Raw genomic sequence first — 13,242 nt, forward strand, 5'->3', positions numbered from 1 at the left:
AGATTTCCAAGGCAGCACTTGGGCAAGCACAGGTCCCTCTCAGGCTGCAGCCTCCCCACACAGCAGCACCCTCACTCTGCCAGCATCACCACTGCTGCAGTTGTTCCCAATCTGGAATGATTTAAGCATTCTTGAACTTCAAGTCCTTTCTTAAGTGAATATTCTGACTTGACAGGGTCAGAGTGGTTTTATATGTGCAGTAATACCAGCAGAGCAAAGGGACTGGTAAGCCTCCAGCAAAAGGAGAGGTGAAGAGCAGCTGTGCAACGGCCCCTTCATCTATACTGCAGTCAGAAGTGGACACTGCACTAACCACAGCCTAATCCCAGACATCATAAACATCTCAAGGGGAAGAAACTCCTTCTTTGAGGGCTGACAGCCTTCCTGCAGGTAGAGCCGCTGCTGTGCCTGCCTGCTTTTTCCTGATAACAAGAATTCTTTTGAATGTGCACTAGCCCATGGAGTTGCTTCACGGAAGCACGAAGGACCAACAGGGACCTGACATGGCTTCAAATTCAATTATCACTTCAACAACATTTTACTTGAAAATCCATGATCTCAGTATTTTTCCAGTCCTCAAAAGAATTAAGACTCTGCAAATGCTATGCACAGAAGAATTTTTATCTGCACAGAATCAATGTAAAGCAGAGGAGAGTCACAGAAGAATTTTTCCTTTTCGTGCCTCTTGCACTGATTTCCAGACAATATCTCAGTTGTGCTTTTTAAATTTTATGCTGAAGTCTTACTATGGCTTCCAAGTGATTTTACATTCTGTGAACCCTTCCCCTGAATTCAGTGGAAGGAGAGCTGTATCTCCAGAAAACTGAAACAAGGGCTTTAGTGAAGGAATGCAAGGAAGCATGCTCCCTACTGCACCTAATTACACTTCACTTCATTCTTAAGCTACAGTGGTCCACAGCCATTCTCAGTGACAAACCATGGCAACATCACAGAAACCTGGCGGGACAATTTCAGATATTTGAGACAGCTTATCAAGAAAATAAAAAAGACCCAAAACCCACTACAGCAGATAAAACAGTATCTAGTTTATTACATATAGAAAGAGATTTTCAGCATTTACTTTTTTGTTTCCATTTTGCTTTGTGGTTTCCTGTTGGTTGGGTTTTTTGTTTGTTTGTTTTTCTTCTTTACAATATATACAATGGAAGACTTTGATTTCTTTTTTCTGATTTTTTGTCAGTTACTGTGCAATTGATGAATTAAAGTTGACACTTGTAAATACCCATGTACAGTAATGTTCGTCTTCATTGCAGTTAATACAGACTATTATTTTACAAGGAGTACAAAATTATTTTTCTTTTGGAAAGAATTCAGCTCAACATCAGGGTTATCTTACAACTGATAGTATCAGTAAATATGACTGTACAATCAAGGCCCAGGGACCAATGACTCGTATTATATTATTTTCTGAATTACAATCTTAAAACAAGAATAGTACCCTACTCTATTCTTAGAAGCCTTGTTTTAAGCAGGTTCCCCACTCTGTTTACAACAGAATATAGTATACCTCAGTTCCACATCAAAAAAGATGTGCTGTAGGAAAAGTTACATTTTAATTAAAAAAGTACATGTATAAATCAAAACCTATGTTAAATATTTAATACTCTTCAACCAACATTATGTCTTGTATGTAATAATTTACAATGATGATTTGTCATACAGGTTTTCAGCAGCAAATGAAGTTGTGTAAATGTGCTAGTAAAATACCCATTCTCACCATGATGTAGTGGTGGGCACATCAGTTCATGTGGCCAGCTAAGTCCTTATGGTAGAGGATGAAGTAAGAGAGACTTGTTGTCCAGGTGTCACAGTGCTTCTGCTTGGCACACACAGGATGTGCAGCTCAGTCAACAACTCCTGAGGTTTGTGTAAAGTAAACAAACTGAACTGGATGCATCGTACCCATTTACAGAGGAAGAGGAGGAGGAGGTGAGGTCCTAGTTGTGATAGCATGAAACATTTATAGTCTTGATACCCATGAGTTTAAAAGAAGGATTTGTTGAGGTTGTGTAGGTCATCATTCTGAAATTGAAAGAGAAAGAAAATCAGCGTCATGAGCACTTTAAAACTTTTCTGCAATTATTTCCCTGCCCCTCCTTTGTTTTTCTTCTCTTTAAAAGAGTTATCATTCAAACTGAAAGTGTTGGCACCTTGAAAAATTATGGCATACACAGTTGAACTGTACTCAAGCATGTGAATCCCCAAAGCATTTAAAACAGATGTTGGCAATAAAATTCAAAGCAGTCAGAAACACATTTAAAACTTGCAAGAGATTCACCTAAGCAGAAACAATTTAAGTGTCCATACTGATTAACTCTGACAAGCTCCTGTAACAAGGAAAGCTCCAAACACCAGCCTGCTGTTGGCATTTTTACCAGCCACAAGAAAGATTCACTGCATGTCAGGCCCTACAAGAGGCCTTCCTGACCACCTGCAAACACCAGGCTGGCCTGGGAGGGATGACCAAGGAATAGAGCATTCAGGGTGCAGCACTACCACTCCCTATTTGATATACAAGTCCAAAAAAAAAATTGTACATAGAAAATCCTGGTAAAGTCCATAAATTTATCAACATTCTGCTTCCCTCTGAGAGGGGGCTGGGTGAATAACAAGGTCCTGCCCTGATAATGCACAGCACAGGTTTAGAGGGGAATTAATGCCAGAAACTGCCTCTGACCCTGTTCCCCTGTTCTCCTCATCTGCTGCAGCCCCTGACCCAGTGCACAGTGCACCAGTCTGGACTCTGTTCTCCCAGGCAGGCTGTTAGCCCCAGCCCTGCTGAGGAGCAAGGCAGTGCCCAGCAGGATGCACTTGGGGCTGGATGGCCTCGTGTCCTGCTGGCAGCTGCTCCAGCCCCTGTGGGGGGCAGGGGCCCTGCTGGGGGACACAGAGCTGAGGTCACATGCTGGGGCACCAGGGCTGCCTCCCACTGCTCCTGAGGCCCTGTGGCACAGGCCTGGTGTCCCCCACTGCCCAGCACCCCTGGGCCTCCCACACCACAGTCCCAGTTCCTCCCTGCACACCACTGACATGCAGCCAGACCCACTGGGGACCGAACCACGCAGCACTGAAATGAATACAACTTGTCTTTTAACTGGGGTTAGAGGACTACCAGCATTTACATTTCAATAGTTTTGCTAAAATCTGCTGAAGCAAGACTCATATTTTACATAAAAGTGTATCTATTTCTTTGTTCAATATAAACTGCACTCCTGAAAAGACAGGTAAACAGTGCATTTTCCTCAGTACAAATAAAGGCTTCCCATAGACACGTTGAACTGAAAAAACTGAAAAGACCTCCTGTCCTATATTCTTTAATTGCACAAGAAACAAAATTTACTTTGTGTGGTGTGGTCCTTCAAGTGAAAGGAAAGCCTATCCCTGCAAATGATGTGTGGTATGCTGTGAAAACTCCCTGGAGAATTATCTCACAGATCTCTTATTTACTTTTGACTTTCCTCTGCACTCACATTTCGATCTACTGGAATGTTCCTACCCAAATATCTATACACAGCTTCACATAGCTGTCAGCTTTCAACTACATTTGACCTAAAATTAGCCAGTAATGCCATATTTTATTAATAAAGACAAGCAACAAAAGCGAAATGGCTTGTTTAAACGGAGGGGCAAAGTGTGTGTGATGTGTGTGCTGCATATCCAAGGTGGGTGTTCCACATCTAGCTCCCATCCAGCAGGGCCAGAGGAACTGCTGGGTGCCCCCAGCAAGGACCAAAGGTTCAACCTGCCCTGTACAAACAGGGCAAGTGGAAGGACAGCAAGAAACACCTTTTCTACATGGCCAGACTTGATTCTGCTAAGAGATTTTAAGAGCATAACTAATACATTATTTGCAGCATCAGGGCCAAGTTCTACGCCTCTTCACCAGTATTCATCTAAACCAGGTCATCTAAACTCAGATACATCATGTATTAAACAAAACAGCCTGTCCCATCCCATTCCTCACCAATTCCATCAATACAGCCAAGAAGTCATCTCAACCACTACTGGAGGGCATTAATCCTGGATTCCAAAGTCAAAAGAGCAGAGGAAGAAAGAGGGTAACAAGTCTATTGGAAAAACAAAACACTTCCCAGAGGAATTCACTAAGAAAAGAAAACTGAAGAAACCCACAGTTATAAACACTTGTACATTATAGTCCTGCACATGTGTAAAAAGAGTGAAAAATCACAGAAGCCTGAAATATCCACGAGTTGGAGACAGGATGAAGAGCCAGAATCATGTAGGACATGACCTGGTACAGGCTGAATTTCATACAAACCTCAGCTGCAGGCATGACAGAACACAGGGGCATGGAGCAGTTTCAAGCTTGTACTTACACCTCCAGATCTTCAGCAGCATAACGTGAAAATCTGTCTGTCGCCCTCTCCTAAAGATGTATTGCTAGTTTTTGTTTTCGTTTAATTCTGGGAAGGAAGAAAAACCAACCAACTAGGATCTTTGCTAAGGACCATATGAAACTATTGATTGCAATTACTGGCTTTCATATGCAACTCCTCTGACCAATCTCTTTCAACAAACCACAAATTGAGTAACTGAGAATGACAACCCCCACTACTGCTGCAGTCCAGTGGTGCTTGCTCTGTCTGAATGCACAAAGATGTGCAGGAAACAGACACTCTGAGAGCAAAGCTGCTCCTCTGAGGTCACTGGAAATACTCATCCTATAAACCTTGGATTCATTACTTGTGCCTTATGCACAGCCAAACGCACTATCCCCACTTTTAGCATACAAATGTTCTTTGCTTGACTTCAAAAGAGTATTTCCTGAATTTTTGACAAAGCAATCTGAATCTCCTCTCCCCTCAGTGAGCTATTGCAGTGTGCTTTAAGGTGAAAGAACCTTATTTGGAAATGAAGTAATGGACTGGATACCTCCAGCCATCAGCATTTCCTTAACAACACACAAAACAGTGCAGAAGACAAGTGTTTTAATAGAGAGTGTGAGGACAGCAGCGAGCTGAGGTAAGGATCATTAAAACTACTGACATCACTGCTGGCAACCAGAGAAAAGGGAAAACCTGTATTTAATCTATTTCCTATTCACCACAAGTTTCAGCTGGAGTCTCCAATAATGCAGTTTGTGGTTGACTTTATGGAAAAAGTTGGTGATGCAAGAAAAATGTACTGAAACAAACAAGCATCTTTAAAGGCTCCTACAAGGTACCTCTGACAAGTAGTCTCTGCTCAACATCTGTTACAACACACATGCAGATAACACCGAGGCACGTTCCAGCTGGCAAAGCTTCCTTCCCAAATCTCTTAGTCCAGGATGGATACAGCACAGCTAGCTGCAGTTCCTATTACAGCTGAAATCCCATTCTTAAATCCAGTAACTAAAAATAAGGTGATATTTCATTTTATTTCCATTATTGGGAAGCTGGAGAAGAGTACCTAAATTTTGAACTAAGAGTGTCTAGACAGTTTAATATATCTTTTCTGAAGTTAAACAGAATTTTCATACATAACATAGATGTGTTGCTAAACTACACTTAAAGTGTAATCCTTACTCCTTCCTTACACTCCATTTTCTTTGAAAGTAACCAAGGAGGGAAAAAATAAAGCAAACAAAAGTGAAAACTCAAGCAATGTTCCAGCAAAAGGCTTTCCAGTAGCCAGTTTAAACTTCCATTTGCTATTAAGAGCCAATAATGTGCCTTGTCCCTAAAACACCAATAGAAATGCCCTTCCAAAGAGTCATTTAATTTCGAAACAGTCCAATAACATGAAGTTGCTGTTGAAGTTCCACCATCATGTCAGCAAATAAATGCAACTACTTTGTCACTGATTAACACAGCAGGACAAAACACAGCTCCCAGACATCAGACCTGCTCAGCAACTGTGACCCCTTCCCAGGGTCTGCTGGCATCTGTTTAGGGAACAGCTCCACAGGTGACAGAGCCAGGTCAATCAAAAGATAGTTCTTGACTGAAGAAAATGTAGATTTTTTTTCTCAAACTACCAAATGAGGATATTTTGCAGCTCTGCCATTAACCTTGTTAATCCAAACACATTTTCCAGAACTGTACCCATCACATCAACACCTCATTTGAAGCCATGAGCAAGGACTAGCTGAAGACTCCCTGTCACAGTTACGAGTTATAAACAAAAGGTTTTAGAAGTGCATTTGTTGTTTACTTTTGGATCATACAGATCACCTTATTCTGTGTGTGGCGGCTTCCCACATAATGAACAAATCTAGCTCATAAAAAATAAAAAGCTCATGGACAAAAGCTCGGAACAAAAGGAGAGCCATTGAGAACATCCTCGGGAGGACTCACGCAGGATTCCACCAGCCCAGCTCTCCGTGCAGCCTGCCGCACCATAGCCTGGACAGCTGTAACGGGGTGTCCTTAGAGATCCCATACAAAGTAAACACCGTAAGAAGTCTTGAAGAACTCATTTACAGCTCGTCTTGGTGACATCTCCATGAGCCATCACTAATTACAAGCACACGGTGCGCACCTACCCCGCACAAACCGAACGCAGCCCCATTGCCGCGCTCCCCACACGACGAGCACAAGCAGTGCCTGTTTACATTTTCCCCGGCATTACTAACGTGCACACAGGCACGGGACGCATCTCCTTCGGATAAATTAAAAACATACACCAAAATTTCAGCTAGCTCAAGTAACTCCATTTCAAAGAGATGCAAATAAGCTGCAGCGCTTCCCCACTCCCAGCGACGCAGAAAGAGCCAAGGAATGCAGGCAGGAACAATGGCTGCTCCAGTGCGTTAATTGCAGCCCGGGTCTAACAAAAGCAATTCCAAACAGAACCAAACAAAGTCATTACAACATTGCTATTTAACTTGTCAGGCTGTAATCTACATTTAATAGATAAGCTTTTCTTCCTTGTACCCCAAAATGCCTATTTCAGCTTTCCTGTGAATGTCTTAAATGGGGAATTACTGAAGATTGGGGTTCACCAAGCCCTTTCCTATAAAGCAGAATAACTGAATTTGGTGTTTCCACCCGGTTTTGTCTTTTATAGAGGTCATTCACTGCTGGAGGAAGAAACCTAAAGACCACTTACAGATGATAAAGTCTTTCTGCTATTGGTTCAGACAAAGTTCATGTACAGCCCTGGAAAAAAACCAAAGCCATCCTCACTACAGCAGAAAATTTTCTTCTATTCCCCAGAAAGAGAAGGTGGGAAAAAACAACAACTATGAGACTTTAAAAATAATTTGATGAGCCAGAACCAGGTTTTTACATTTCTGAACCCATTTCCTGGGATGTAAGTACAGTGGGAAAGCACAAACTAAACCACACACATTCTTTGGATGAGCTTCTGCCCAGCAAAGAATTTGTATGTTTGATTTCAGCTTTACAGCATGTCAACCTGATTTAAACTCATTCAAGAGAAAACTCAACCCATCACTGAAGTCAGCAAGAAAGGCTGCAGCCACAGACACAAAGCCAAGGCTGCCTGCCCCGAGCACCTGCCACGGGAGAGAGGGAAGCTGCTGCAGGTCAGATTTGCCTGGTTCCACCAAAAAAGAGGATATCAGCCAGCTCTCTGCACTGGCACAAAACATACTAGAAAAAGGAAATCACAAGGTTTCTATGTAGAAAAAATACTGAAGGGATATCCTGTTCTATTACACAAAATCAGTAGTAGTTAGGGGTTTGAACAAGACTAATGACCCAAATACTCAATTTCTGATTAAATATTTCATTTTTTCAATTTTGGAGAAAGAAGATACCAAATTTTGGGGGTTTTGGAAGACTAAAAGAAACAAAATATAATTCAGTTTAGGAAGAAAGAGCTTAAATTCAATAGCATGTTTTGTAAAGAAATTCTACAACTTTTCTTATGGCAGCACAGCTAAGCAAGCCATAAAACAAAACAAGTGTCCACCAGTTGCAAGTAACAAGAATCCAAGATGCAGCCTGTAGGTTTGTGGTTGGTTGGTTTCTATGAAATGAAAAATATGGGCAGAGTCTTTCTCATTAAAAGGTGTAGTGCTATAAATGGGATTCTCATGTTTGTGCCTTCCAACTTTGTAAGGACTTAAGGTCTGGATCCTTCCCTTCCTTTACTAATAGTCTGAGTAATCAGCTAAAGGTTGAGTCTGGCTTACAACAGAGAGAAAATCCCTTTGTTTCAGGACTGAAAATAATGATGTTACTATGAAGCCAGGGATCTCATGAGATCAATACTCCAAGTTCATCCCAAATCTTCTCATAATACTAGTCTAATACACTTGGCAGCGCTGTTTGTGTTTGATATCCTTCAGATAAAGCCACTGCTGGCCCAAGGTCTTCTCTCCTCCCCAGACTGCAATAATGAAAGCAAAATCAAACCCTAAATGTGCACCACCTCATTAATAGCTTTAGTCCTCACAGGGCAACACTGCTTGTATCTTTAAGATTCAAATAGATTTGCAAATTCAACAACTGGGATCATTCATTATTTTGGAATTTGTACAGTTCAGCTCAGGAGTCTGCAGAGTCTAACCGTGAAGAATTTGTGGCATTCACACTTCTCATGATGACCCAATAATCCACACCCAGCTCAAGAAAGCACTGGTGAAGTACACTTTGTATGGCTGTATCCTTCAAGAGAAAACACTGCTCAGTTTCTACCTTTATCAAACACATAATCAAATATCAACAATATTAATAAGGGGAATCCAGAAATAACATCATTATGCAACTTGTTCTTCAAAGGAGCTTTCTTAGGAGTTTTATTTTTCAAATTAAATTACTTTAATGGCAGGTTCAAACTCAACAAACTCACCAATGCTGGGAATCATCACAACTGCTCTGATTATAGGGAAGCAGATGACCTGGGTGCCTTTAGATGCACTCACACCCCCTAAGCTTGTCAGCAATTTAAATATACACAATTAATTTTGATCAAAATTGAGTGCACTGAAGCTGTGCTCATATTATATCAAGTAAATTACATCAGCAGTGGAGTTTAGCAACACATAACACACAGTGTAGCTACCACATAATCAGAATATATTTCAGCTGCTGAATATCCTTATCTTTCTGTGAATATGTATTTCACATGCCATTCTGGCACTCTGGGCTGGTTCCCCATTCCAGAAGCCAAACCTTACCACTTTCTCTTGTGCTTTTCTGACCCAACTTTAAAATGCTCATTTTCTGACAGATTTACTTTTCTCTGACAACATCTTAAAACCCTAAATAAATAGTCTGAAGTGCCTTGAAACTGCTTCTGTGATACATGGTAAACTGTGAGAGTTACAGCTTAAAGCAAGGAAGGAATCACACCATTCAACTTTTCTGGAGCCATTTTCCTCCCAATGGACAAATAAAGGGAAATCACAGAACAAACAGAAGAAAAATGGCATTTAGGAAGGGATACAGAAGCCCCGTGGGGGGATAACCTGGCCAGCTGACCTTCACTTTGAAATTTTGCCAGCGCAAATTAAGCAGCTAGTCTGCAGCACGTCTGGGCAGCAACGTGGGAAGGAAGTTCTGCAGTGATTTTGGATGAAACACTTCCTCAATTCAAAACAACAGCGCATTAAGTATCAAAAAAGGTTAATAAGGACGTACTGGAAAACACATTGGGAGAAGCATGCCAAGAAAACAAAGCAGGGAAGGGATAAGAACAAATGAAATATCATAAAGTTGACAAAATTGTACCAAGAAGTTTGGAAAGCCAAGCTAGAAGGAAAGAATCCATTATTTTGATCCCGTCTGCTACTCTGTAATATAAAAGCTACCAAACAGCAGAAACAACTGGAAACAAATTAGAGATTATGCTTCAATAAAGGGAAAGAAGACGACCTTTGGTATAAAACAAAAAGCAACAGCCAAGCTCGTTACATCTTGAAGCTGGACTAGAAAACAACAGTTTAACCACAGATTTAGTTTTTCACTGAGGTACCACCAACAGTCTGACATAAAATTAATTGCATTAACTGCTTTGACACATTGTTTTCTGCTTTGTAGATCAAGATAAGAAATCCTAGAAAACAACTGACATACAACATCATTTGTTTCTGTATGAATGCATTTTCATGTACATCCACACCTTCACAATTTATTTCTAGTAATTTGCACTCATTTGACCTGACCTTTTTACCTTCCCTGTCTGCCATAAACTGCAAAACTTCTCTAAGACTCACACAGCATCTTCCTCTTCCCAGCACTTCAAACCTGGTGTTCAGACTCCTTTGACACTTAAGCTGATAAGTGAAATTCAAAGCATCAGCCATACTCAAAAGCTGACAACAGTGAAGTGCTGTGGTTGGGGTATACAACCTACAACCAATTGGACAAGCACACAGCCACATGCAGAAAGACCTGAAATCTAATTCTGCCCTTGGCTTGATTTGCTCTGTAGTTTTACTCAAGTTACTTTGTCTTAGTCTCAAGGAAAAGATAAAACCCCATCTATTTTCTACATGAGATTTTATAGTGAGGAGGAGGAAGTTGTGAAGCCTCAAACATGTATAGTCACTATAATATCTAGGGCACAATTTTTCTGCCCTAATCCTCCTGTGTCTCAGTGCCTTGCCCATGAGCTGAGAACTGCTACCTGCCAGCAGAGCTCAGACTGTGCCAGGGGCACACAGCAGGGTGGTAATGTCTTGACAGTGCCCACATGAAGACAGACGCAGGGCAGCATCTGGACAAGGTGCTATAAATAAAACATTGGGCAGCCACACACTGCTGAGAATAAAAAGAACTGAAAAAATGCCTCATTCCTGGATCACTCCTACAAACTGAAGAATACATTCTATGTGGGAAATGTACGTTTTGTGCTCCATGGTCTGAAACTACAACAACCCATATGCATGAGGGTGGGAGGCAAAATTATCAATGCTTACAAAAATAAATAGCATTTGAGTGTGACTACATAACAGCCAAGCATTATTCCACATTAAAACAGATTTATAATATTAAGTAAACTCTACATGCAATAGAATTTTAGCTGGAGGAAAAAAAAAAAAGACAACAAAATTCCAACATCAGAAAATAAGCCTTCACTGGTAAAACAAGAGCTCTACCCTTCTCCTCCTACTGAATTAGCAATCAAAGTACCCCAGACTGCTATGGGATTAACCTCAATAACAACGCTGAGCACTTTAATAAGCTCTGAGATAGTCCATACTAAACTCTTCATTGCACCATTTAAACACTGAAAAACTTGTTTGTATATAGATTAGGTTTTCAAAACAACTGTCATCTAATTTATTTCCAGAAACCATAGGAACAAGAAAATAGTAAATATAGGGCACAAAGGAAATACAATCTCATTCAAAACAATGAAGCTATCTCAAGTTTGAAGAGCAGAGAAGGCAGCACCCGGGAAGGGGAGAGCCCTGTTTGGATACAGCTGTGAATTACATCCAAATGATAAAAACCAATTAGACAAATCAAGTATTTTACTGCTGTTTCTTTAGAGTTTCATTCAGCAAAATCTTAAAAGCCTGAATGACTGCCAATATTATATTCTAAAGTTACTAACAGCCTAAATGGACTAACCTTCACTTGTTCAGTTGCCATGATTTCAAATGGGAAACTAATCAACAGTCACATTAGCTATTTAATTGCAACACCAGTCTAGCATTGTGAAACTGTATAATTACACAAGCAAAAGTCAAACTAGGTGAAAGTTTTTCTCATCTCAGAATTTTCAGTCAGATATTTTAAACTTTTAAAAAAACCATGCCACATGAAATTCTTTCCATATAATCAAAGTTGTTCACAAGAGTATCACTAAGAATCTCACTAGATGATAATAGACACTGTATTATTGTCACACATAAATCTTCCATGAGTTGTCAAATCCAGCATTAAGGATAACCCTTTAGAAGCTATAAGTCAATTGAAAATTAAAAGCATATAGCAGCACAGATTAAAGGCTTAGCATGCACACTAAAGGATCTGAACACAATATCACATATTATTAAGATGTCTTGGTTAATCAGTGACTGAAAGCATCCTCTAGACATTAACCTTGACAAAATATATAAAATTCCAGCTTTATATCATGCTGTATCACTGCACTTTATAATCTCATAAAAAAAAGCAGCTCTCTGTTCTCATACACAAACTTGTACCGCTGGCCACCCAGTCCTCTCAGCCAAGAGAAGAATCTGTACCTAACCTGGCCTGCTGATAGTCTCAGTGATTACAAAAGTACCTGATGATACATTTGAAACTCTCCCCAAAATGAAGAGGAGAGCAGGGTGGTCAGCACCCATGCTCAAGCCCTGCATCCATTCCCTCATCAGCACAGCACAGTCAGATACTCCAGAGAAGCTGCAGAGGGGAAGGGGCCAGTTAATAAATGAGAAAAATCTATAGGAAACACAGCTTCATTAGCTCCACTGCTCACACATCAGCTGTTTGTATAAGCAGTTTTGCTTGGAGCAGTGTTTTGTCAGTATTATTACTGTTATGTTATGCAAAGAACGTATTAAATTCTTAAATATTACATGAGATTTAATGGATTGTGTATCACATGTGGGAGGTCAAACAAGGAGGGTAATGTTCCATTCAGCCTTATAGACGTAACTTAAAAAACAGAAGCTTGCATTATACTTCAAGGAGCAAGTGCAGATCAAAGATATGCTTGAGACGGAAGAAGGCAGCCTGAAACATAGAGAGAAATGATAAAATAAAATTTTAAATATAATTTAAAAATAATCAGTGGTTGTGACAAGCAGCAGTGCAGTTTTCAAGAAGTTTCACAACTCTGTCCCTTTTAAAACAAATTCTGCTTTCAAAAGCTATCTATAAATTCTTCCTGAGCTTCCCCTTTATCCAACAGAATATTGCATTGTGTTTTAAAGTTTTGTATTCATCTGGAAACTCCCTGTACCTCCAGTACTCTGAATGGCCAAGCTATAGTAAAGAGGACATATGAAGAATGGCAGACTATCCCAATTTCTACTTTCAACCTGTATCTTCAGGCCAGAGCCAAAAATATTCTCATTTAAGCTCCAGTTCTCTTATATGAAGGTTTTAATTAAGATAAAGCTAGTATTTTTGTTATAAAACTTCAATTTTCATGGTCTTTTGGGGTAAAAAAAGTACATGGCACAGCAACTAAAGAGATCTCAGTCAATGTTATTTTGTACATCTGTTTTTTTTTGCAACAGATTTTTCATATTATTAAAGCTTTTCTGAAGACGTTTCAGCATTTTAAATCACTTAAGGATCAAAAGAAAACTCTGCAAATATGTTATCACACAAAAATATATATTTT

General features: G+C 40.1%; 1 long non-coding RNA gene across 1 annotated transcript in view; it reads right to left on the reverse strand.

Moving 5' to 3' along the window:
- Positions 1 to 1,144: 1,144 nt before the first annotated feature.
- LOC115948297 overlaps positions 1,145 to 13,242 on the reverse strand; it is a 42,681-nt gene continuing 30,583 nt past the window's right edge. The window contains exon 2 of the long non-coding RNA XR_004082127.1: positions 1,145 to 2,043. This is a non-coding gene — a long non-coding RNA (uncharacterized LOC115948297). The remainder of the gene's footprint in view (positions 2,044 to 13,242) is intronic.

This window comes from Geospiza fortis, unplaced genomic scaffold (genome assembly GCF_000277835.1).
Source record: "Geospiza fortis unplaced genomic scaffold, GeoFor_1.0 scaffold318, whole genome shotgun sequence".
Classification (NCBI taxonomy): domain Eukaryota; kingdom Metazoa; phylum Chordata; class Aves; order Passeriformes; family Thraupidae; genus Geospiza; species Geospiza fortis.